The sequence below is a fragment of the Dermacentor andersoni genome, chromosome 5 (genome assembly GCF_023375885.2).
Source record: "Dermacentor andersoni chromosome 5, qqDerAnde1_hic_scaffold, whole genome shotgun sequence".
Lineage (NCBI taxonomy): Eukaryota > Metazoa > Arthropoda > Arachnida > Ixodida > Ixodidae > Dermacentor > Dermacentor andersoni.
In genome coordinates, this window is record NC_092818.1 from 88,418,179 (window position 1) to 88,442,974 (window position 24,796).

At 44.8% G+C, this 24,796-nt stretch overlaps 1 pseudogene; it reads left to right on the top strand.

The window, feature by feature from the left end:
* Positions 1-1,502: 1,502 nt before the first annotated feature.
* LOC140218557 (uncharacterized) overlaps positions 1,503-24,796 on the top strand; it is a 123,397-nt pseudogene continuing 100,103 nt past the window's right edge.

The following is a 24,796-nucleotide window of genomic DNA, read 5'->3' on the forward strand; positions in this document are numbered from 1 at the left end:
TTCTGCCTGTCCTTGTGCCTACACCTGTCGACACAAAAAATATGGCAGCTCGATATCGAAACAGTGCCAATACAGTAATTGACCCTGTAACGTTTAATTTCGTGGGCTTACTTATTGGTCTTTCACAGGGAACAATGCTGAACGTCTGAGAGCCAACAAATGAGAACAAGACAAACACGGCGCTCATACCCAACCGAGCTTCAGTGCCGATGAGAAAACGCTTAACGCGCGAGAAATGCAATAAAATTTAACACAAAGTAATTCACTACAACATACCAATGGCTCAGAGCAGCGTAATTCACTGTCGCGTGATGCGAAATGTACTTCAATGTTGTGAACCATGTCTCAGTAAAACATTGTAGCTGGCTGCTTGACTGACTACATTGACTGACCGCATTATAGCGGACTGACACCTGTAATTATATCCTCAGCTAGTCCTGACCATCGAGAAACGACGGTCCCACAGTTTGCGCAAAATAGGAACAACACTCAGGGCCACTGTGATTTACCGACGAGTAGAACGTTTTTTTTTGGTGCTGTAAATTAAATACGATTTTCGGATCTAGAGCGGTCGAGTGGCTTTCATAGTGACGAGTACCACTGACACACCAACACGAAAATGACAGCAGTGTCGGATGCCGCGACAGCTGGATAAAGTATGCTAAACGTCAATCGTCAAATAATTGAAATCATTGATATTATGGTACTGTATTGAATACTGCAATCTACCAATACCCCAGTACCTAGACGACTAACCGATTGTCTGCATGAGGCCGACGCTTGGAGGATACGAAATGTGTGTACGTAACGGGGTGGTGTATTTGTGCGTCAAGAATATCGGGCAGATTAAATAACTAACTGATCACTCTGCAAATAAAACCTACCCAACGAAATATCATTTCGCTGCTAATAAACTATGCACGCGCATAGGGGACTGTTATTCTGCTCACAGCGGCAAAGATTTCGTATTGTAATGTTACGCCTCAGTCAATTCCGGCTCCCCGAACTTCCCTCGATTCTCAGCTGCCTCCGTGATTCATGGCTGCGATCGTCGGGGAACGAGCAGCGTGACTGATTTGTACCACAGCACTCACCACGGCGGTGCGTGGAGACCGAAAGCCGCGAGCATTACCTCTCGATACGGTTCATTGCTGCTTAGCTACGGTCTCCAAATATCTGAATGCCGATCTTCAAGGGCCACATAAGTGAGCCAATTGGAGAAAGGAGAGAGCCAGGAACGGAATGAGAAAGAGCCACAAAAAGAAGAGTCCTAAACGGGTGCCTTTGAAAAGCCGACTGGGACAAATTTGTATCGCGTGAGAAGGAAAGAAATGTCGAACCGTTGCAGATAGTTTGTCACTGAGGGGCCCTTGCCACGTGAGGTGATTCGAAACCGAAACATACCTTCTCGGGCCGGCACCCAATTTTATTTCTCTATTCGGAGGAGTCGCTTGCTTTGCCAGGCAACGGTTCCCTTATGTTCGCAGCGTTAAACATGTTCAATGGTTGCCACCACAGGTCAGCAAATTCATTTATGAGTCAACTCGTTCAGACATAGACCCACCGGTGGGTCTCAATTCAAGTGAACTTGGCTGAATGGAAATTTTGGTGAGTTTGAGTCCAAGTGAACCCCCCTGACTGTGATTTTGAGTGAGCCCCACTGAGTACAATTTTTCTGTGTCTTAGTCCCGAGTTAGGGCGCTACTCAAAGTATATCAATTGGGCATGCGTGTCGCTTCTATCTGAGACCTAAAAAAAAACATCGTTGGAGACACGTCGCCAGCGCTACCGCTATGCAGCGCGCAACGTAGATCTCACGAGCGCATAAAGAAAGAAAAACGTAAGTGTGATCGAGCATGGAAATACGCGGCCATCATTAGAGTTTCGTCCAACTCTATGCAGCACCAGCAGTGCAACCAGAAAAAAAAACTAGAAAAAGGCAGGAGGTACTAACAGATCATCAATTAAGTAAGCGGTCGCATCTAAACATTCAAACTCTGCAGCAAATAGGAATACTGACGGGGTGCTTACGCACTTGCTGCCATATTTATTTATGAGGAATGCTTCCAAACTGACGCGCGCCGTCGTGTCCGTACTCTTACCGAGAATATTTGTGTCTCCCAACCGAGCATCGCAACCTCTGCATTTAATTATGTGCGCAACCAAATGCGCCTACTGGTCCTTAAATTTCGGGTATGGACCCCCAAGCGGTCAGTGATGCAGCGGCCAATTTCGCCGACATAAAGCGATCCACCTTTCAAAGGAATAGCATACCGCACTCCTGGGGAACACTTGACGAACGGCTTGTCACGTTTTACATGACAATCTCTTTGTTAGAGTTGCAGATGCGTGGGCATAACTGTGCCAGCTTGTTGGATGCCGCAATATCAATGGACACTCCGTGCCTGTTGGCCACCTTGACATTGCGCGAAAAAATTTTGTTGACAGTCAGCGCTTGTGTCTCGTACTTGTTCTTTGGTGGTTGCATTTGTTAGCGCTGTTATAATTTTCAAATGAAGTATGCACCAACTCGCCCAAAATGATTTTTTATTCATTTTAGGGCACTTTGTGACGTAGAAAGAAATACGCGTGATATTGTGGAGTGACTAAGATTTACAAAATTCTCGGTGCCTATCGCGAGTTCCGACAACTAAAAAAATTGGCAGCATGTTCTACTCCTGTAATACGTGAAAGCGTGGTAACGCGTTAAGTTATGCGATTGGAGGGGTTAGACTTCTCGCAAGACATAACGAGCCGCAGTGGGAAGTAAACGTATGGCGCAGTCGGTCGACCTTCTCAACGACACATGCGAGCACCTAATGCTCGACCTAAATTGTTACTAACAATTTATCATGGAATATACATACTGATAATACCTGTTCTTCAGCATTGCGTTAATTATATTTTTTGCGACACAAACTTAGAAATTCACCACCTAACGTAAAACTGCTTGCTTATTGTTCATTGATTAGACTGAAACTTGAATATGCATGTGTTGTTTGGGACCCGTTTACTAAACAAAATATTAAATGTCTCCAAAGGGTACAGAAAAAAGCCGTGTGATTCATATATTCAAAATTCTCTCAATATGATTCCCCCTCACAAATAATGCGGGATAATGGCATCGAAGTCCTCGAGCAGTGAAGGCAACACTTAAGAATTCGACTTCTTTCCATGCTTTTTAATGGAGACTTATCAATTAATCCTGCATCCTATCTCTTTAGTACAACGTCTAGGCTTACTTGACACCATCATCCGAATTCACTAACACCTTATTTTGCGCGGACAGAAGTATTCAAGTATTCTTCTTTTTTCACGAACTATGACAGACTGGAATAACTCGTTGTTGCCTGTTTCAATTGATTGATTCATTGTACTACTGTTGTGTCTTACCAACCTACTTGATTGAATAACGCATTGTATTATTGTTGTGTTTAACCAGCCTGCTTGGACTGGATCTAGGTCTGCAGTATGAAATAAATAAGAAATAAATAAAGATTATTTCAGTTCAGTTCAGTTTATTTCCAACAAAAAGCTAGGGGTCCTCAAGGCAAAAAAGTTGTCATAGACAACTTTTTTGCCTGGAGGACCCCATTGGCATTCCGGAGGACCCCATTGACACACCATTGCCTGGAGGACCCCATTGACAACATTTCGTTCTTTATTTCGTTCTTTCTTTCATTCCGTCTCTTTCTCTCTCTCTTTCTTTCTTTCTCTGTTTGTTCTTTTTGCTTTGTTCGTTCGTTCGTTGTTTCTATCATTCCTTCTTTCGTTCCTTCTTTCATTCTTTCTTTCCTTTGTTCTTTCTTTCGTTTCTTCATTCATATTCGGCAATTGCATCTTTGCTTACTTACGCGGTATGAGCCATTCCTGATATTTCCTTTTGCATGACTCATTTTTTGCATTCATGGACCAGACGCCGCTTTTTTTGGGTATGAGCCATTGCAACGAGCCACTTAAGGGGGTATAGTAGAGTAACTTGACCAAAAAACTGATTTTTCGATTTCATCAATACAAAATAATACACACTGTGGGGAGCAATACAGTGCAGCGGCGAGCGCGTAGGAGCGTTCTAAGCCATTTAAAAATGGCGCCAAAAACCACGCCTCCTGGTATTTAAATATGACAGATGCAAGGGTTTGTTTACATGTTGTTTTCCGCCATTTCTTCAGTGTTTACGTATATTTTATAATAAATATGGTTAGATCTGTTAGGTATACTCACTTTCCGGCATTTTTTATAAGTTGCGATTGCAAATTTGTCCACCAGGGATGGTTTTGTAGCGAATCGAAGCCTACTGGTTGTTTTTTATTGTGGGCACCTTCCGCGCGTGTTATTTGACGTTGTATTGCCGGGTATTTTGCCTCATTATGGTAAGAACGGCTGGGAAGTGGACGAGGAAGAGGAAGTTTCGCGGCAACCAATTTACAAGGAAATATTTTTGCGCGGTCTGTAGGAAAACATGGAGTGATGTACACCAAATATATTGGTCACGGGGACAGCAAGGCATACTTTGCTGTGAAAGAAGCAAAACCATACAGCAATGACATTGAAAAGCACGAGTGTGTCGGCCATGTGCAAAAGCTTATGGGAACCAGGCTTAGAAAGCTGAAGACTAGTTTGAAAGGTAAGAAGCTGTCAGATGGACTTCCACTATATGAGGGAGGCCGTCTCACAGAGAAGGATATTGACTCCCTACAATTCTACTACGGCAAGGTCATTTGTGAGAACACTGACAGCTTAGAAAGCATGCGAAAGGCCATGTGGGCAATCTACTTCCTTAAGTTATCCGCTGACGAAGAGCCCAACCATGGACTGTGCCACAAAGGAGCGTCATCATGGTGTGGGTACAACCATGGCCTCAGTGAAGGTAATACTGAGGCATATTGCCATAAAGACAGCCTACCAACCGCTGTTCTGGAAGCACTCAAGCCAGTGTCCCAGGCTTTATCATCACCAGGCCTTCTGAGCAAGTGTCTCCACGGCAGGAGACAAAACACTAACGAGTCGATGAATCAGCTGATTTGGTGCCGCTGTCCGAAAACAACATTTGTTGGCACTGACACGTTGAAACTTGCCGCTTCCAATGTTGTGGCGTACTACATTAACGGCAATCAAGCACGAATCGCTGTTTTCGAAACACTTGGCATCACGCCAGAGCCTTCTGTACCGTCGGTCTGAACCAGCTTGACAAGGAGCGTGTTGAAAGGGCATAGTTGCGAAGCTCATCGGAAAGCAAGGAGCATCGCAGAAAAACGAGAAACATGAAGAAAGGCTTTGGGGAAGACACCAAAAAAAGCCAGAAAGTGTGTGGACTCTGCTGGCGCATTTTGAACCGTTGTAGTGCAGGTGCAAACATAAAAATGTTTTTTTCTCAAAATCACTTTTTCCAAATTTTTCGGAACTTGATGTACCTTTTCTAGAAAACTATACAGCCGATTACGCTGAAATTGTCCCAGATAATACTCACATCCCTTGCAAGTAATCTGAACCTAAATGTTTGAAGAAAAAATCGCTCAGTTATAATGGAAAAAAACGATTATTAAAAAGACCCTCCACGGTACGAGACATGTGACGGAAATACTTTTTTTGTTCTTGTGACGTGAATGCGGGAAAGCATTTTTTTAAATATTCCACTTAAACCCACTATTATACGGAAATATTGTGCAAAATTTCATGGTCATGCTGTTTTTTGTTTCTGAGAAAAGCTACATTTTATTTCCCATCATAGCTTAAAATTTGGTTCTCAATTACAAAAAAATAAAATAAAAAGGGCTGCAGTGAAAAAATTACACCAATTAATGCCAATGCTATTCCTATTGAGCATGCAGAATTTCACGCTGATATATAGAACAGTTGTTGAGATATAAAGCTAAAACCAAGATGGCTCATGCACCCTATCATACCCCCTTAAGGCTTTCGCCTTAACAAGCAAAACAGCAAGCAGGGCCGTCTGCGGTGCTATCGAGAGTCGTAGATACATAGTGGCATTACGCACAGCGACTTTCTTTTTGCGCGCAATCTCAGCAGCTTTGACTTTCGTTTACGAGGCGGGCCAGCATACCACGCAGTACCAGAAAGAAAAGGCTGGGTTCTGTCACGAAGTGCCCAATGCCTCTCAAACAAGAGTGCATGCACGCCACATGAACGAGCCGCACCCATGCACGAAGGGACAAATAAATATTTCCATATTCTTTAACGATCCCTTTAGCGCATTTACCCTTACGTGTATAGTTCCAGCATTGCCAACATCGCGCATGATACTTATTTCTGAGGTCAAGTTCTTCTTAGCTGACTTCAGACGCATTTGGCATATCTGGGATCTCGCAACCTGGTAACCACTTCTGAAAAAAAAAAAAACGCTTGGTTAGGTGATTTGTAGATGTCCTATGGACTTCAAATTTGTGATTAATGATAGTTTGTCAAGCCGAAAACACGCAGGAATAGTTAGCAACTAAGCGTATAGTAAATAAAAAAGAAAAATCGTGCGTAATTTGCTGAAAGCGGGGTGGGATGCGAGTATCTGTGTCGCTGTTGCCCTCTGCCGTGCCGCCACCAAGTGCATGCCACGCCCCCCCCCCCTCCCCCGCCATCTAGCGGAGGGTGGGCTGGCGTAACCGAGGATGTTAAATAAATCTTCTGGAGTGGCAGTCCCTGCAGCTGCCTACGGGAGCGAGTGAATCTGCGGTGACCATAATGCTAGAAGCAAAAGAGGTCGCATGCCCAGCATAGGCAGACGCGGAATACGTACAGATTTCGGTTGCATTTGTAGTTCCGTAATAAAGACTTGAGAAGAAACATCTTGAAAATGTGTATCAATTCACAATTTTGTGCTGTCAAAAAACATGTTTCTGCAGTTATCTTTTGCCGCAGGTCTCAAAAAAAAGCAACCGTTGGGACCCTTCGCTAATCACAGTTCTCCGCTTTGTTACATTCGAACGGTCTCTCGTGCGATAGAACTGCGTAATATTCACCAATGATTACCTACTGGATGGCGAGGAACATTTTCAGCCACCTTTAGACCAAATACACTTTGCATCAGCAGCTTCTGACTATATGGCGCGACCACCATCTTCATTTATTCGTTTGTTGTATCTTTCATGAGCGCTATACGTGGCTGTGGTCATGTGGAGCAAGTGGACTTTTCTTTATCAATTCCCGGTAGTTCCAAAAAGGTCCCCAAGACAGTGGATACCTTAGTTTATTTGCAGTACTCTATTAAGAACTCTTTAATTTTGTTACCAAGCTGTTGCACTTGTTATCTCGAGAATGGCACTGCAAATCACGCATTTAGTATGATGAAACACATGATACTTCGTGAATACGTTGCGCCGAGTTTTACACTGGTAAAAAAAATTACAAGGAAGGAAACAAGGACGGAGATGGACGATATATAGAGATTTCGACCATTTGATGTTTGTATACTGAATTCAGAGGTAGCGTATAAAACTTTACTGTGGTCATTCTCTTATAAATTTATGAGCCTAAACAAATTGATACCGGTCATCCATGGCCTCGAGAACATTTACTAATGTAATGTACGCATTGAACTGACCCAGTTGGAAGCATTCAAACTACATAGACAAATCAATCACCAATGCTACATAAACATAAAAACAACAGAAAACACTTTTAATTGCACTGGACTTTTCAATATGCATATTAGTATATTAGTAATTTAAATTGAGCTTCTAGCGTAGCTCAGTATGAAGCTTACTTTCTTTGTAAACTGAGTTTTAAATAGGTCTCGAAAGCAGTGTCACCGCTCTTCACAATGCATTCGATTACATTTCCAAGTGATCAGGTGTACCTGAAACGTTGCCAAGCACTCTACAATTTTGTCATTGGAGTTGAGCGCAAGCGCTCTTTTGCCCGAGCCATATTACAGTAATATGGTTTGGTGGGTTTGTTGGTACGTAATTGTGAATACACTAGAAGCCTTCTAGCCATGCAGGCTCGTACAAAAGGGAAGAACTGGACTAGAATTCAATATACATTGACTTTATTTACCATATTGTTCTGGCTGGATCAGCGATGCACTTTCATACCTCCCGTTCTTTTTTGTCATAAACTGAGCTCTAGTCTTTCTTGTGTACGCGTCTCACTGGTTTCTCTATTACGAAGATGTGCATTGCGCGATACGTGGACACCAAATTTGGAAGGTTTTTGGATGTGCGCACCGAACGTGACAACCCGAGCCAGCTGCTCAACCTAATGCAACACGCGGTGACGTGCCAGCGACTACATGACGCGTAAATTTTTACGTGTACGTACGAGTGCCTTCCTAACCTTCCACATTGAAACAAACTTATGCACGGCATCCGGTCGTGAGCAAACAGCGAGAGCTTATGTTACAGCCGGAATGTTATACCAGGGGCGCCTACTTGATTAGCACATGCCGTAACCAACTAAGATGTGGTAATACCCTCGTTAAGCATGCCACAATCAGTTAAACACTGTTCTTACTGCATACGATGAAAAGGCACGACGTTAGACCTCCACGCTCTGCTACGGAGGCTAGGCCTGCTCGAGCTTCTTACCTCTTTCGAAATGGCGGCAACTGGCTTTTCTTCCGGAGAGCCACCTCCACTCTAAAAGTTCAAGTGTATAACCTCCTTGGGCGCGACCCACCGCCGCGTTTCAAAGCGGACGATCGTAGCATCCGTCCATCCATCTATCCAGAAGCGTAAGCGTAATTAGTTTTGAAGAAAGAGTCAGGAACATAGACGAAAATTTAAGGGTGGCTCAAGCGCGAAAATATCTGTACCTCAAACCGTGGACGTAAAAGAATGTCCTTTTGATAAGTGATAAGCCGCTGTTTAGACCAGCTTGTAATAATTTAAAGCGTTTTTCGTACCAATTTATTAGCAAATATATTTTTTTTCATTATCGATAACAGTGACCGACAACATTAGGGATTTATTGCATTGAAATTTTACATACTAGGAAAAGTGCCTGAAAATACGTCTTCACACGGACATGAAGTGTGCAAACTGGTACAATGTAAATTAAGGATTTATTTACGGGACATGAATTGCTTTCATACCTTACGTTATTCAGAAGATGGGGCAAGTTTCAACGACACAAATTAAGCAAGGAATTTGCCCTCATCTGCACAAAAGTTTAGTGAAGTGCGTGTCTAACGCTACTTATCATACGCGCATTTCATACATTGTGCCGTGGCTTCCTGCTGGTTCACTAAATTTTTAAAATTCTAGCCTAGACGTGGACGTGCATTTTGTGTGCCTCTACATTTGATCGCCTGGCGAGCCTCACTGCAGTGACATCAAGCAAGCGCGACGCGACTTATAAGCTAAGTGTAGACATAGTTCTGAGCTATATTGTGCAGAACGAAGTTCATTTACGCCTACGCTTACGCTTACGCAATGCCTTAAACCTAAGAACGCAAAAAATTTTGCAGGGGACTAAAAATATAGTGAAGTTAAAAAAAAAAGACAGGACCATATAAGTGCAGAGTGCTGTTACTGCCCGCACCGCCAACTATACAGCGAAACAGAATAAGGTTTGTGCTGTTTTAATAGGGCGTCGCTTTGCTTGAGATACTTAAGAGGCAGTTGGGATTGGGGTTTCCCCTGTGACCATGTACATTACGTGCGTGTGCGTGCGTGCGTGCGTGCGCGCGCGCGTGTGTGTGTGTGTGTGTGTGTGTGTGTGTGTGTGTGTGTGTGTGTGTGTGTGTGTGTGTGTGTGTGTGTGTGTGTGTGTGTGTTTGTGTGTGTGTGTGTGTGTAAAGGAGAATGATGAAGAAGGGTGCTGAGGAGTCTCCACTGCAGCGCGAGCAGGCACTCCTTCAAGAAAAGCGACAGATGTGATCCATCTTCATTTAAGGCCAGACTTCATTGTCTGCGCGTCGCTTATCGTTCGACAATTGCGCCGGTCCATGTTGGTGGGCCCCGTGTTGGATTGACGCACCGAATGGTTCATCCCAGCGCTACGCAAATAAATTTCCATCACTGTCAGTTTACCTTCCTCCTGTTACTTAGTAGTTGATGATGTCTCGAGATTTTTCTTTTACTCTTTCGAAACCCACCACGCTAACTCAATCGATGTCACCTGAGATTCCATGTTACGAGGATATGACACAATTCAGCGGGACGAGCGAATTCCCGCACTTATTTATACAATAGTTGACGGGGATATCTCTTTTTTTCTGTTTTGGAAAAGGTGATTTTCTGCATCCCGGAGATCAAGGCTGTAACGACAAAACGAGGAAATGACAAAAGTGAAAACTGCGCCATCTTTTGAGCGAACAGGTGTGTCTAACGTAGTACACTTCAGCTTAATTGGGTTCATAATGGATAAGTATTTTAATAGAGTGGCTTGTCCTCGTTTATTGACTGCATTTATTAAAACGACACTATTCTAGTGAGCGAAGGAGCCGAACTCTGAAGATGACCGGAGCGTAAACACGTCCGAAACCTCATGCTCATAGCGAAGTGTAGATAAAAAATGACGTTGTTGTGTGAGAAAAACAATTACTTTATCACGTTGTTAAATAGAACAAAAAAATTATGTGAGCATGTAATGAAAGTTTATTCACCCTTGCGCAAGTAAAAGTAGTTGGTTGGCATGGTACTTGACTAGACAAATGCCTTGGTAGGTTAGCTGCAAAATAACTTATGGTTAAGACAAGTCATTAAACAATTTTAGTATAGCGTATAGCAGCAAACGCAAGGAGTTAGCGTTACTGTTGCGTGCTCTATACTGCGCATGCGTTGTACGTAAACGGTGCTGGATCTTTTACGTATACGTGCGCTATTTGAAGGATTTAGCGCAGAACGCTGAAGCACGCAAGGGGAGCCTTACGTATGGCAACATGGCGGTGCCAGCCAAAGTGATAACTGCCCGCTTCGGATCTATCGAGCCGTCGGCCTGCGCTGTTCGGCTGATTCGTTCCCTACAAATCCTCATATTTGTTTAGATTCGTGTGATGATGCTTCGACAACGTCGTACAGGGTATAAATGCACGTTTTGTTCGACACACAGTCTCGCTTAGCTACGCATTAGGCCTAACGAGAGAAGTTGCTCATGTTTGCTCGTTTTTGCTGTGGCTCCGTCCAGATGACGCCAAACCTATATTTCTTTTTTTGTGACTTTTATGGCGCCGTATCTGTTTGTGTTAGCGTTAGCTTTTTGCTCCTTTCAGCTATTCTAAAGGCAACATTTTTCTGCGTAGTGCAGCCTTTCCTAGCGTTAGCGTTGTGTCGCACGCTAACGATAACCCAGGAACTTTACGTTATACAAAGCTATCTATAGGTTCGCTATTTCGAGTAAAACAAAATGTGGTTAAATATGCCATACAGATGTTTGACCGTAAAAGCAAGCACTAAGGTAATTTGCAGCAGTACAGCAGTGATGGAAGCAGCAGTCAAATATATATATATATATATATATATATATATATATATATATATATATATATATATATAATATGCCTTCTGTAAGCGATAGCACCCGCAGAAAACGTTCGGCAGCTAGTGAAACGAAACCACTAATCATAGGATTATGCACATGAATCATGCATAGCGTGTTTCCATGGCAACATGTCTAAATTTATCATCAAGGTTCTTGCTACGTGCTGCACAGTTCTGCATGAAACGCCTCGCAAGCTGTACGATTTTCAACAACGCATGAAAATACAACTGAAGTAAAACAAATCTTCGACACCCGTCAGAAGAATTAGGGACGTCAAAGAAAGTTCCTCGCAACGCTGAGAACATCAACACATCACATGTCTGGCCTCATGTTCTTAGTCTTGCTACTCTTTATTTCGATTCGGCATGTATAGTTCCATTACCATTGACGTGGGGCAGTCGCTACTTATCTATACTTAGTGGAAATTTCATAATGCAGCTTTCCTGAACAAATAAAAATCGAACACCCACGGATGTCAACATAAACTACGGAACTCCCTTTAAAGAATTACTGTTCGATATTGACAGAGCCCGTAAGCGACATTTATGGAAGCGCTAGTTCCACCAAATACTCTGACTTTTCTGCTTGGCTCAAGGTTTGTAGAAACCTGTTTGCGGAAATCACGACTGAGGCCCTGGGCCGAGGTGGAGACCCGATGATTTATATAAAACGAACACATGAGAAACGACGAGGATGCTGGTGTACATAACACTCACTCACTCACTCACTCACTCACTCACTCACTCACTCACTCACTCACTCACTCACTCACTCACTCACTCACTCACTCACTCACTCACTCACTCACTCACTCACTCACTCACTCACTCACTCACTCACTCACTCACTCACTCACTCACACGCGCACACCACAAAAAGCACACAAACATAAGCATGCACGCTGGCCCACAGACAGGTAGACAGAGTGAGAGAGTGGCACCGGTCTTGGGGCCTTATAACGTGAAACAATTCTAATCTCTTTTTATTCCGGTTTCCCGACGTCACACGGGCGTAACCACCGACGCAAGCGTCGGGCGGTAATCTGCAGAGTTGTTTGAAAAGCCGAATCAAACGCTTTCCTGGATTATAGGAAGCGATTTCTGTTTCCTTTTAAGGCGGATAACATTGCCTAGATTGAACGATTCCTCTTATCTAATTGGTTGACAAAATGCGTGGAGCACGCTCAAGTGGAAAGTGTTTCGATGGGGCAGAGCCAGTGGAGTGAAAATAGATAACCGGATGAGAAGGGTGATGCCGGTGTCTAAGATTGATCCGCTTCCTCTTACTTCCCTTCATTTTTATTTCCTTAAAGACCCCTCAATGGGGGTATTACATAAGCGGTGGGGTTTGCAAATGTTGTTTATTCTAATTAGTGGCACCATGAGTTCAATGAAGAATATTGGTATTAAGCTTACCAGCAAACGTCGATGGACAGGTGATTTCGAATATGTGATGGGGCAGGCCGTTCCAGTCGGTCGATGATCGGCAAAAGAAGGATGCAGTACGGCTGCGTGGACGGCTTACTTGCAAGGAATGCCCTCTACGCAGGGAATGGCCAGGGGGTGGGCCCAGCGCATATGGTGCATGATGGAGCGAACTGCAATAGAACTTATCAAAGAGGATTAACGAATCAATGCGACACCGGGATGATAGCGTGTTTAAGGCGGAGTGTGCTTTTAGTAGTGAAGCACTAGTGTTGTAAGAATACGAGGAATGAGTGAATCTTGCCGCACCATTCTGAATTTTCTCAAGTGAATTGATAAGGTAAGTTTGATGTGGTGACCAGATGGGGGATGCGCATTCAAGTTTCGGACGTACGAGCGTACTTAGCTTGCGATGGCTTGTCGAAAATCGCGGCAGCGTGCAACTGAAGGTTAAGAATGCTGCAAATACGGATCTTTAGTAAGGAATAATTGGCAGTTAGATTTAGCAGATAGCGTTATACTGCCACGCAAAAATGTTTATTATACCCAAATAAATTCATGCTCTCCGGCAGCTCCAAGAATCCAGACCCTGAGCGATCGGCGGGCACTCATCTTCTATTCCTTTCGGTACCGGGCACTCGCCCGCTATTCAGAAGAAAAAAATCAATTTTGTTCAGCATATTGATTTATCTTGAACGTGTACATGTAACTTTGACGCGCTGAGTTTTAGTGATTTTGTGACATAGAGTGACAGAAAGGCGAAGTGGGCGCAGCCCGAAAACATTTGGCCAATAGCGGAGAGCTAGTGGCGAAAAGGCGCAATATCGGAAGCAATTATTTTTCTTTTGTTCGCCCTAACCTTGCATAATCAGTGTGTACACATCATACGAGATGTGTAGCTATCACAGCTTTCATGACGTCGTGTGACAGACAGGCGAGGTGGGGGTGGTTCAACAATTTTTTTACTAATCGCCGAGGGTTGGTTGCAGAATTGTAATAGAAAAGTTTGGAATAGCTTTACGTTATAGTGCTCTTGTTCTCGTTTTCCTCGCGTCTTACCATCGTTTACAGGATAAAAAGTATAAGGTAGTGTCGAAAAATATGTTAGAAATAAGATAGATATTCCATGTACACCTAAGCACTTCTTATGAGTCGTGAATGCGAAAGCATTAATGTCCAATTGAACGCCGCTGAGTGGTCCTTCTAATTCTTCGCTAGGAGTAATGTTATCGAGTTTTGTTGCGGGGTATGTTGTCGAGTGCTGCGCTTAAATTGCTGCGGGAGCACACCTTGCGAGCTATCGCTGCAGCAGGTCTTTCGTTTCGCCCGTTCTGGTCCGTCAAGACCCGAGCCTGCAAGCGTGAGCCAGCGTTACGAGCGTTGTCGTTGCTCTGCTACAGATGCCGCCATATTTGTCGCTCAATGAGCCATTTGACACTTTTGCATCAAAAGGCCCGCGTACTGAAGCCACAGATTGGACATACGAATTGATCGTGCCTGTACCTTATCAGCGAGAAAACAAGGCACCACGACTTTTTTAAATGCCTAATCTTGAAATTGACAACACACACACACACACATATATATATATATATATTAGTAAGTGTTTCATGACACCCTTTAGTATTTCGTGTTGCCTCGCTAGCCCGCGCCATTGACTACCTGTTACGCCTTCAAGGAACGACGGCTAGACTTCGTGTTTCTGTCTTGTTTTTTTTTTTTTTGCTTTCTTTCTTTTGGAAACGAAGCACTTCGTGACGCAGCTATGGGCAGTAGGAAAACTAGTGGTTAACAAGGGCAACTATCTAAGGGCGTGACGTTATACTTCTATAACTTCTGACAAGGTACATTGCGTGCCTTCTTTGTGTGTACGTTTGTTGACATGTTCACAAGACTGCTGTTTTTAAATTAGTTAAACATTGTACGCGTCGCTTGAAGATATTTGTGCTTACACGCATTGGTGTCTTCTAAGGCTATATGGTATCAAATACTCTATACGAGAAAATCAGCATATATGTGTCCTGCGCCGCGCAACGACAAAGAAAAAAATGGTTTAAACTACAGGAGATGCCTTCATTAAAAAAGACAGTCATTCCTTCTCACTTCCTATATAAAAAACTTGGAGCATAGTGGCCTGCGAACCTCGGCTGAACAATAACAAGGAGTTCCGTTTGAAGATCAGTGGTTGTTTTTCATCTTAAGGCTAGGACCCTTATTGGCTTCGGGCTATGTGTCTTCAAAAAGATACTACCTCATGAACGGAGAAGAGCTGCTGGGCAAATAAAGAAAGTGACAGAACCAGTTAATCAACCTGCTGCTAGCTCAAGATTAGTACGAAGTAAATTCTTTGATAGCGGAAAATAAAATAAGGAGCGCTGGGGCAAACACAGCAAATACAGACCGACTTCAGTGCTTTCAAAATATTTTCTTCTTTTCAGTATGAATCGAATGTACTCATAAACCGTATGAGCACTGACGTACTCATGACGCTACTCGACATCTTTATAAAAAGGGGAGCGGAAAATAAATGGAAGACGGCTGCCTTTACAGTGGGTACCCCGCAAACGAAAGCAATGCTAGCAAAAGAAAGAAGAGCTCACGAGCGTTACAGAAATTAAATGAGAGAGATATAAGTACGCTAAGTTTAAGAGACAACAACGTAGCCACCTTACTGCACAGCAAACCAAACAGTCGCAATAATGTCATGAGGGGTCGCGGCCACGTTTTCCTGGAAAAAAAGGATACACACGCTGACAAAGACCTTATTTTCTGGTTTGTGGTCTTCGCAACCGTTGCACAAAAGTGTGACAGCTAAGCGCTTGCACTTTTGTTGCTGTGTTCGCTTCGGAGCTTCCCAGTGGCCGAATGGCACATTGGTATCTGCTGGCTTTCAACTTTTCACCAAGCGAAAATGAGAGATGTTATTGTGAACAGTGCAGTGATAATGAGAAGGAGAAAGGAGCCCTTTTCGCACAAGTGGGACAAAAACGCAGTGGGCCAGAATGATAAGAATCTGCCTCGGGAGCACATGAAGCTATAGGTCAGACGAGGTGCAATAAAACCTCACTGGAATGACACTGTCTTACCGATACGTCACACAATGCGTCTGCGTGCTGCGAGTTGGCACGGGTTCAGATCCTGAATATTCAGTCGACAAGCTACGTCTGTGCCGTCAATGGGCATGTCCTATGTAAACATTGAGTTTCAAAGCCCCAAAGCTGCTTAGTGGGTCATGAGAGACGCTGTAGTGGCAAGCTATAGAATGGATTTCACAAGATCTTCTCTCTTTAAGTACAACTGCTTCTAAGGGCTGAGAGTCATATTCATGAGCTTGCGTTCAATAGCAGAGCGATATAACTATAGAACCACGGTGGCGTTTAAGTGTGTCTTTCCATAATTTACAAGACATCGGGTCAAGAACTGATCGCTATCGGCGCTGTGACTAATTTTCAAGAAGGACACAAAAGCTATTCTGTGCCGGACAATTCCTGCAAGTCGGCCCTGAAGCCCAAATGTCACCGTTTCCCAAACAGTTCTCTTGTGGCCACTCAGAATGCAACCGAAGCGCCACGAACAACGGGTTAAAGAGAGCATGTAGCCGCAGTGTAAACCGACCGCCAACAGCACACCGCTGCGACCGATTAGGCAAATTTTCCCATCGAAGCGTTGTTCCAACAAGGCGCGCAGCAGCTGCATCGAGTCAAAACGCTTGCTTCATGAGCTGTAGAGTGGCTCTCGCCCTAACTCGCAGCTTGAGGGCCCAGTGTGCAGAAACCACTAGGATAGAATAGCTCCCCCTACTTTTCTGGGGAGGGGGGGTGGGGGGGTGGCGGGTAGTTGAGGCAGCACATGACAATGTCGCACATGCTTTACTCTTTGACTGGCTCATGGGAACGTGACCGCGAGACCCACTTTTTTTTACTAAAAGGGCACTGTTCTCCATTCGAAAGCGCTTCAGGCTTACTGCGTCCTACGTTGCCTGATCTTGTGAGCTTGGAATAAATACCTTACGATGAGAAAACTGCACCAAACCTTTAAAAAATTGCCGATGACAGATATAGCGCAATTCTAGCAATTGAGCTAAACTACCTGATGAGGTGGTCATTACTTGCGTAAAAAGGCGGAATGTTTAATTGAAGAATGAACATAAATACCATACATACCCGTTTAATTAATTACTCTAAAGCACATGTTTAAGCTCGCGAGTTTTAGTCCTTGAGTTGTCAAGGCGTATCCACTTGAGACGAGTTCTCAGAACTGAACTACGCCAGTTTCGAGACAATATTCTTAATAGGGTCCGACAAAATGCATAGGCGGAACGCCTATGCATTTTGCCGGACCCTGTTAAATTTTGTCGTATCCCATTATTGTGCTTCACTGCGTAAAACAGCGTTTTTCTAAAAAGTAAGTGAAACAACAGTGCATTTTTGCCACAAGTATGACGGCGTGTACCTAGGAACCGGTGCTATCCTCAGTATTCGTTCCAAGTCGATCTTCCGTGCAAACTCACTAGCTACAGTTACTAGATTAAAATATATGCCGTAAAGCAATTAATTAGAAAGGTAGTGAGTGTATTTGTGGTAATTATTAAGGTAAGCATTCTTATTTTAGTACAAATAATAGCCACCTTACCGAGTAATTTATTTGAACGGTTAGAATTGTGCTGTCTGCCATAGGCAACCTTAAACAATTTGGTGCAGCCAATAAAAAAAAAAGAACAAGACACCCTATACATGTTGTTAAGGTCAGCATGAGACCAAAACGTTTCTCTCACTTTCTGCACGTTGTACGTTGTAGACATTTTTTTTTGTGTAGCTCTATGTGCGTAATTATTTTAAGAACACCGATGCACTTGCATAAGAAACAGGAAATGAATGTCATCAATATATGTCATCATATCATCATATGATATGATATATATATATATATATATATATATATATATATATATATATATAGTATTGAAACACTGTATTTACAATATACATACAAGCAGAGTCAGAGTAAATATGGCTGACCAGCAACAACACGCAGTAGCCAGTGTCTCGCGATCTTCTTCCTTCCTCTTCTTTAATCCCTCCGTAACAGGACCCCCGGGTGCTGAAGCACCGTCTCGCCGCATGTTAGGCGAAGACTTGCGAGCGAAGTACGGCTTCAGCCGCGAAACGTGCATGATGTCAACAGGCATCGGACTCGAGGATGGATCATACTGTAACAGCGAGATTTCGTATTTGACGTTGTTAACTTGACGTAGGACTTCATAAGACCCTGTGTAGCGAGATAGAAGCTTCTGGGAGAGGCCAACCCGGCGACCTGGTTACCAAAGGGGCACCCAAGCATCTGCGGCGAACTGAACATCGCGATGGCATCGGTCACAACGCTCTTTCTAATAAATGAGATCTTGCTAATAAACGAGATCGGGCGACTTGACGCGCCATGTGAGCGCGATAAATGACTTCACGAGCGTACTCAGTGGCAACACGTGGCGCAGAAGGAGAGTGGTGTCAAACGGCAATGTGGGGTCGCGTCCATACAAGAGATAAAAGGGCGAATATCCTGCGGTGTGCTGTGGGGACGAGTTACACGCGAATGTCACGTGGGCCACCGTGGCTACCCAGTCGCGGTGATCGTTCGACAAGTATATCAACAGCACCTCTTTGATTGTTCGGTTGAGACGTTCCTTAAGGCCGTTCGTTTGTGGGTGGTAGTCTGTGGACAGCTTGTGCTCGGTGGCACAAGAGTGGATGAGGTTGTCGACAACTCGATAGAAGAACGAGCGGCCGCGGTCTATAAGTAACTGTCGAGGTGCACCATGGTGAAGAATGACGTCGGGGAGGAGAAAATCGGCGACGTCTGTTGCGCTACTAGTTTGCAACGCTTTTGTTATGGCGGAGCGTGTCGCTTAAACAGTAGCGACGGCGGTTCACTTATTGCCTCTAGTCGTCGTCGGAAAAGGGCCAAGCAGGTCAAGGCCTACGCCAAAGAAAGGTTAAGGGGCGAACTTCAATTGGATGGAGTCGTCCGACAGGTGGCAGGGGAGGTTTCTTCCGGCGCTGACACAATTCGCAAGTTGCGACGTAAGTACGCAGGGAGCAGTAGAGACCCGGCGAGATGAACCGTCGTCATACGCAGTCGTATGTACGCAAAATGCCAAGGTTTGCCTCCGTCGGTGCATCGGGAAGTTGTTCGAGAACGATGGGTTGCAGATGATGAGGAAGGACAAGGGCAACTCAGGGCCGTCCGGCGTGATATTGCGACGGTAGAGGAGGCTGTCGTGCAGTACAAACATGCGGCACGTGCCACCAGTGCGGCCGCATTGCACTCCGGTGATGATTAACTGTTAGGATTCGTCACGTTGTTGCTCAGCACGCATTTCGGCCATGTCAGTAAAACCGCATCATGCGCAGCAGGATCAGAAGGATCCACGGGGTGACGAGAATGGGAGTCACCGTCCTTGTGCAGACGTCCAGATTTGTAGTTAGCAATAAATGAAAATTTATTAGCTCTTAACGAAAGCATCTACTTTATTGTCGCAAGATCGCTAGAAACGAAGTAGCTGTAGTTGCAGTTGGACATCAGCATGGTGACTGCGATGATAACATTTTGAACGCCTCGCAATGAATGAATGGCCCGCACCTGGCATACTTACACTGCACATAACAGCACATGCCACCGCCGCCGCGGTTCTACCGCTACATCTGCATAATTCTTTACAGATTGCGAAAAGCCGGCGCTTCCGGCAGTGACGTTTACGTGACTAGCTGCGCTTATGACGCAAAGTGCGAGCACAAGTTTTAACTGTGTATATGGTCGCGCTATCAGTACAGTCATAAACCATACATTCCACTTGGCTGCTAGTGCAAAGCTTTGGCAGCGACTTAATCATTAACATGCAGTCCGCTTATTCATTTTCGTTAAACGAGGTAGTTATGTAGGGAAAGAAAACATTTCTACCATGCTGTGGCTGGATGTAGCTCCAGAAGATGTTGCTACCAGCATTTCGACTTCCGTTCACGGTTCCATTAACCCACTATGTCGTTAAATGATTAACTGGGTAGAGATGTGATCTTTTCAATTGGAGGTCCCACTTGTCACATCAGGATGCGTTTTCTGGCCCAACAATCCCAAGCTACTCTCGCGGCATGCCATTGCGCCGATATGCGCGCGGCGAACTAGTGCGGGCAACGAGCACAGAAAGCGCGAGCGTCCGTCGACTGCTGTGTAAGCTTTCAGTTTGCCGATGCCGTTGTCTCTCGAAAAGCGGCAGAGCCGCCATCACAAACACAGCCATTTGCGCGAGAAAGCGCGGGGAAGGAACTCATTTCGTGCGGACCGTTGACACAGCGGTAGTGAATTAGAATGAGCGCCGTGCCATGTTCCCTTCAGGATCCCTCTCTGATCTTTCGAATCTAATTTTAGCTCCCGCGTACATTTACAGACAGGGCGTAAAATGGCCAGCCGGCGATTGGAGAGTACTGCAGGGACCAGCTACACACTAAACAAACGTTTTCGCCATTCTCACTCGGTCAATCGAACAATACAGCGATGACCCTGAATGGCACTGTTCTTGCCCACGATCGGTTGACTACAATGGAGACGGTAGGTGAATGCCGTGCCTCGTGTAAGAATTGTCGGCGCTCAGAACTTTTGCCGTTCTCCGCCTATCGTGAAGACTGAAACTTCTCTTTTATGCGTGTGGCCCGCTTGCTTGTGCCTTTTCGGCACGAGCACTTCCTAATGAGAGTTGCCCATCGAAGTAGCATGCATGTGTTTCCTGCAAAATACCGGAGTGTCTGAAGAATAGAGGTGCAACAAGAGAGCTCGGTAGAATGCCGCAAGTACGTTGTCGTGTGTAAACTGAAGTTATACCGGGAACACGTGTGTTATTCGCAAAGCGTTTAATAATTTCACCTCAAATACGAAGAATCAAATCCATTTTTTCACAGTCCCTGCAGCTATCTAGGGTTCCGGAAGACTGGCTGATAGGTAAGGTTGTGCCAGTTCACAAGTCTGGGGTAACACACAATCCATCAAATTTCCGTCCAATTTCAGTCACATCTGTTCCATGTAAAGTTTTTGAACACATTATCTTCACTCACCTTGTCAATTTTCTTGAGTCGTACTAGTTTTTTTACACCCTCATAACATGGCTTCCGCAAAAATTTTTCTTGCGGAACACAGCTTCTAGTCTTTACTAACGACCTGCATCACTTACTTGATTCTGGATTCCAAATAGGCTGTATTTTTTAGATTACTCGAAAGCATTTGACAAGGCTAATCATCATTTACTACTTCTTAAGCTCGGCCAGTTAAATCTACATCCTAATGTTCTAAACTGGATTCGAGCTTTCCTTTTTAACCATACTCAGTTTGTTTCCGCAAATAATGTTGATTCCCCAGTCCAGCCCGTGCTATCGGGAGTTCTCCCGGGGTCTGTATTCGGACCCTTACTTTTTTTAATTTTCATGAATGGCCTACCCGATAACATTTCATCAAAGACTTGCCTATTTGCGGATGACTGTGTAATTTATCAGAAAATAACTAACGAAGACGATGTTGCCTTACTTCAGACCGATTTAAATACCATACATTCCTGGTGTCAAACGTGGAACATAGAATTGAACATTTCGAAATGCAAATCAATGCGCGTATCCCGCACCTTATTAGCATCACCACACTATCATCTTGACAATACGCCTCTTGAGTCTGTTTCATCTTACAAATATCTCGGTGTTAACATTTGTAGTAACCTATCATGGAACCATCATGTGAGGCACATCATCACCAAAGCTAATCGATCACTTGGGTACTTTCGAAGAATCTTTTATATGGCACTCCCGTGACTTAAAAAGCTTCTCTACACAACTTACATTTGTCTCTCACTTGAATACGCATCGTCTCTCTGGGATCCTGGTGATACTACACTGATAAACGAACTTGAAAGAGTGCAGAATCGTTCCGTTCGCTTCATCTTACCCAATTATGACCACACAGCCAGTGTTACCATGATGAAGTCACTACTTAACCTTCCAGAACTTACAATTCGGCGTAAAATAGCCCGGCTCGCTCTTTTTCATAAAATTTACTATCACAACAATCATCTCCGCAATCAGTTCATTAAATCCCCTCCTTTCATTTCATCTAGAATCGACCACCTCCAAAAAGTTGATGTTCCTCGTTCTAGAACTGTAGCCTATTCACAAGCATTTTTACCTAGCACCACCTCCGAATGGAATCAGCTGCCACAAGCAGCTACAGATATCACGGATACAATGCGCTTTAGGGATTTCTTGAATAACATGCTTACTATTGCTTAATTATTTGTAGTGAATTTGTTCTTCTGTTTTTTGCGTATTGTTGTTTTAGTTTTAGATGTTCAAATTACTCTGCTTTATCTTGGATGCGACTGTTTCAGTTCATTTTTGTATTAAGCTGCTGATTGTTCATGCTTCTTATTGTAATTGTATCAACTGTTTTTCAATTTTCGTCTGTAATATGCTCCTCCCCTCTGTAATGTGCTAACCCTGAGGGTAAAATAAATAAATGATAAATAAGTAAATAAATAAATAAATAAATAAATCAACTCATACGAAGTATAAAGGCAGCCAGAAATTGTACAATATAAAGGAACATGCAAGACGAAATCAATACGCTGAGTGGAAGCATGAGCTTACAAGTTAGCGTTCCTAAATTATGCGAGTGTAGCAATGAATTATGAACGCACTTTTTCCTCGCAGGAGGCGTCTGCTTTTAATACCGTAATTTTTTTATTTTTTTTTTGATGCGAGGATAAATGCCTCAGGGCATACAAGGGTGTGTGATGGGGGTGAATAAGGATGATTAAATGAATGAAAAAAGATTTGCTGACTTAATGAAGTCCAAGAGGGACCGATAATGCGGTCCCTGCGTCCAAGCAGTGTAATGGCTCAGATTATGCGGCGAGAGTCCCGCTGCTGCGAGGTGCCGGAGCCTCGTCGGTTTGAGTGCAGGGCAAACCCACAGCAGGTGGTGGATGTCGGCTTCAACATTTCGCGACTTGCAGAGTGGACACTCAGGACGAGGATATAGCGGGCGAAAGTGCGGCCACTTCCTAGTCACGGCAGGAGTGAGGGCTACCCCGACCCGTATCCTCCGAAGCGCAACCTCCTCTGCACGGGTAAGACCGCGGGGGAGGTTTACCGCACACGGAGGTATGAGAGCACGTGTGCGGCGCCGGAGGTGCTCCTTTCTTGTTAAAAGGAGGGTGGCATCATCTAGGTGAAAGAGTTGAGGCAGTGACGATGGAGAGGTCGCTAGACGGGTCGCAGAATCCGCACGGCTTTGGAAGCTTAGAAGGTCGCGTGGGATCCACTCGACAGATATTGGCTGCGGGATGCGTGCCGCCAGAAGATGGATCTCTTGGCATATGTCAGGGCTGCGACTGACGCGTCGCAGAAGCCGCGTCGCCTGGAGGGCATCAGTGCGGATGACGATGCGGGCCGTGGGGACCATGGGAAAGGCGGCTACAGAGCACAACGCTTCTCGGATAGCAAGGAGCTCAGCACAAAAGGAGGAAGGAGGTTCTTGGACTTGAAACCGGGTCGTCTTATTAAGGGCAGGTGCGCATGGGCAATAAATTGCAGTGGTTGTTTCACAGCCCTTAATGCTTGCATCCACGTAAAGGACGATGGAGCCAAGCGGCAGGTGGGCATCTTGAGCTACAATTCGGTCACGAAGCGACGCCGCCGCGTGAGTTGATGTCGGGCGATGTATATCAGTTGGCTTGTTATCACTCAGTTGTACAAAACTCCAGGGAGGAAGAACTGGCGATGGTGGTGGTAGAAGCGAGTTCGAGAAAGCGTAAGCCCTGAGAGCACACGGTGCGTGTGAAAGGCTGGTCTTAAGCTTGCGAGCATCACGTCGCTGCTGCACCAGCTCATCTAGTGTGTTGAGCTGTGCATTTTCTTGGAGAGCCACGATCGGGGTGATGCGGGGAAGGCAAGTGATGACCCTCATTGCTTCGCGATTAACAGCCTCAAGGCGATCCCATTGTGCCCTCGTCAAATGCTGGAATTGGGCTTGATAAATAAGGCGTGGTTGCACTACCGCCTTCACCAATTGTCGCGCAACATAAGAGCGGGCGCCGCCCATTTTAGGAGCAATGCGCCTAATCAGACCCAACGTCTGAATTGCCTGCTTTTTAGCGCTGGAGAGCCAAGCAGTTCCGTTTCCCGACTCGTGTACCATCAGACCCAGAATTTTTATAGTTGAACATTGTTGAAGAGGGGTTCCGGACAGATGAAGACGAATGGGTGTTCCAGAGAGTTTACGCCGGCCCCAGCGATTGGCGACTGACATGTAAGCAGATTTGCTGACGGAAAGCCTAAGGCCGACCGAAGAGGCGTAAGTCGCCGTGATATCTAAAGCTGATTGAAGGGCAGCGGCTTGAGTCTGCAGGTCCTGATGAGTGCTCCATACCGTGATGTCATCAGCGTACAACAAGAACTTTATGTCGGGTACATCGTGCAAGCGCCATGCAAGCGGGATGAAAGCAATATTGAATAACGTAGGTGACAATACAGATCCCTGGGGTACGCCACGAAGAGGGACAAATGAGCCGACGGCGTTACCACTGAGGCGAATCGCAAAATGTCGGTCTTCAAGGAAAGATTTCACAAAATTCCGTACTCTAGGGGGGAAATGCAGTATGTCAATTGAAGCCAAGATGGCAGCATGACTGATGTTATCGTACGCCTTTTCGACGTCCATAGCGAGGACAGTACGGACACTGTGGCTACGAGTTGACGATAAAACCGAGGATGCCAAGACAGCCAGCCCATCTTCAGTACCTATGGATGGACGGAAGCCAATTTGAGCAGGGTGGTAGAAACCGTAGTGCTCTAGCCACCACGACATTCGTGTGGCTAGCATTTTCTCAGCAAGCTTGCACAACGTTG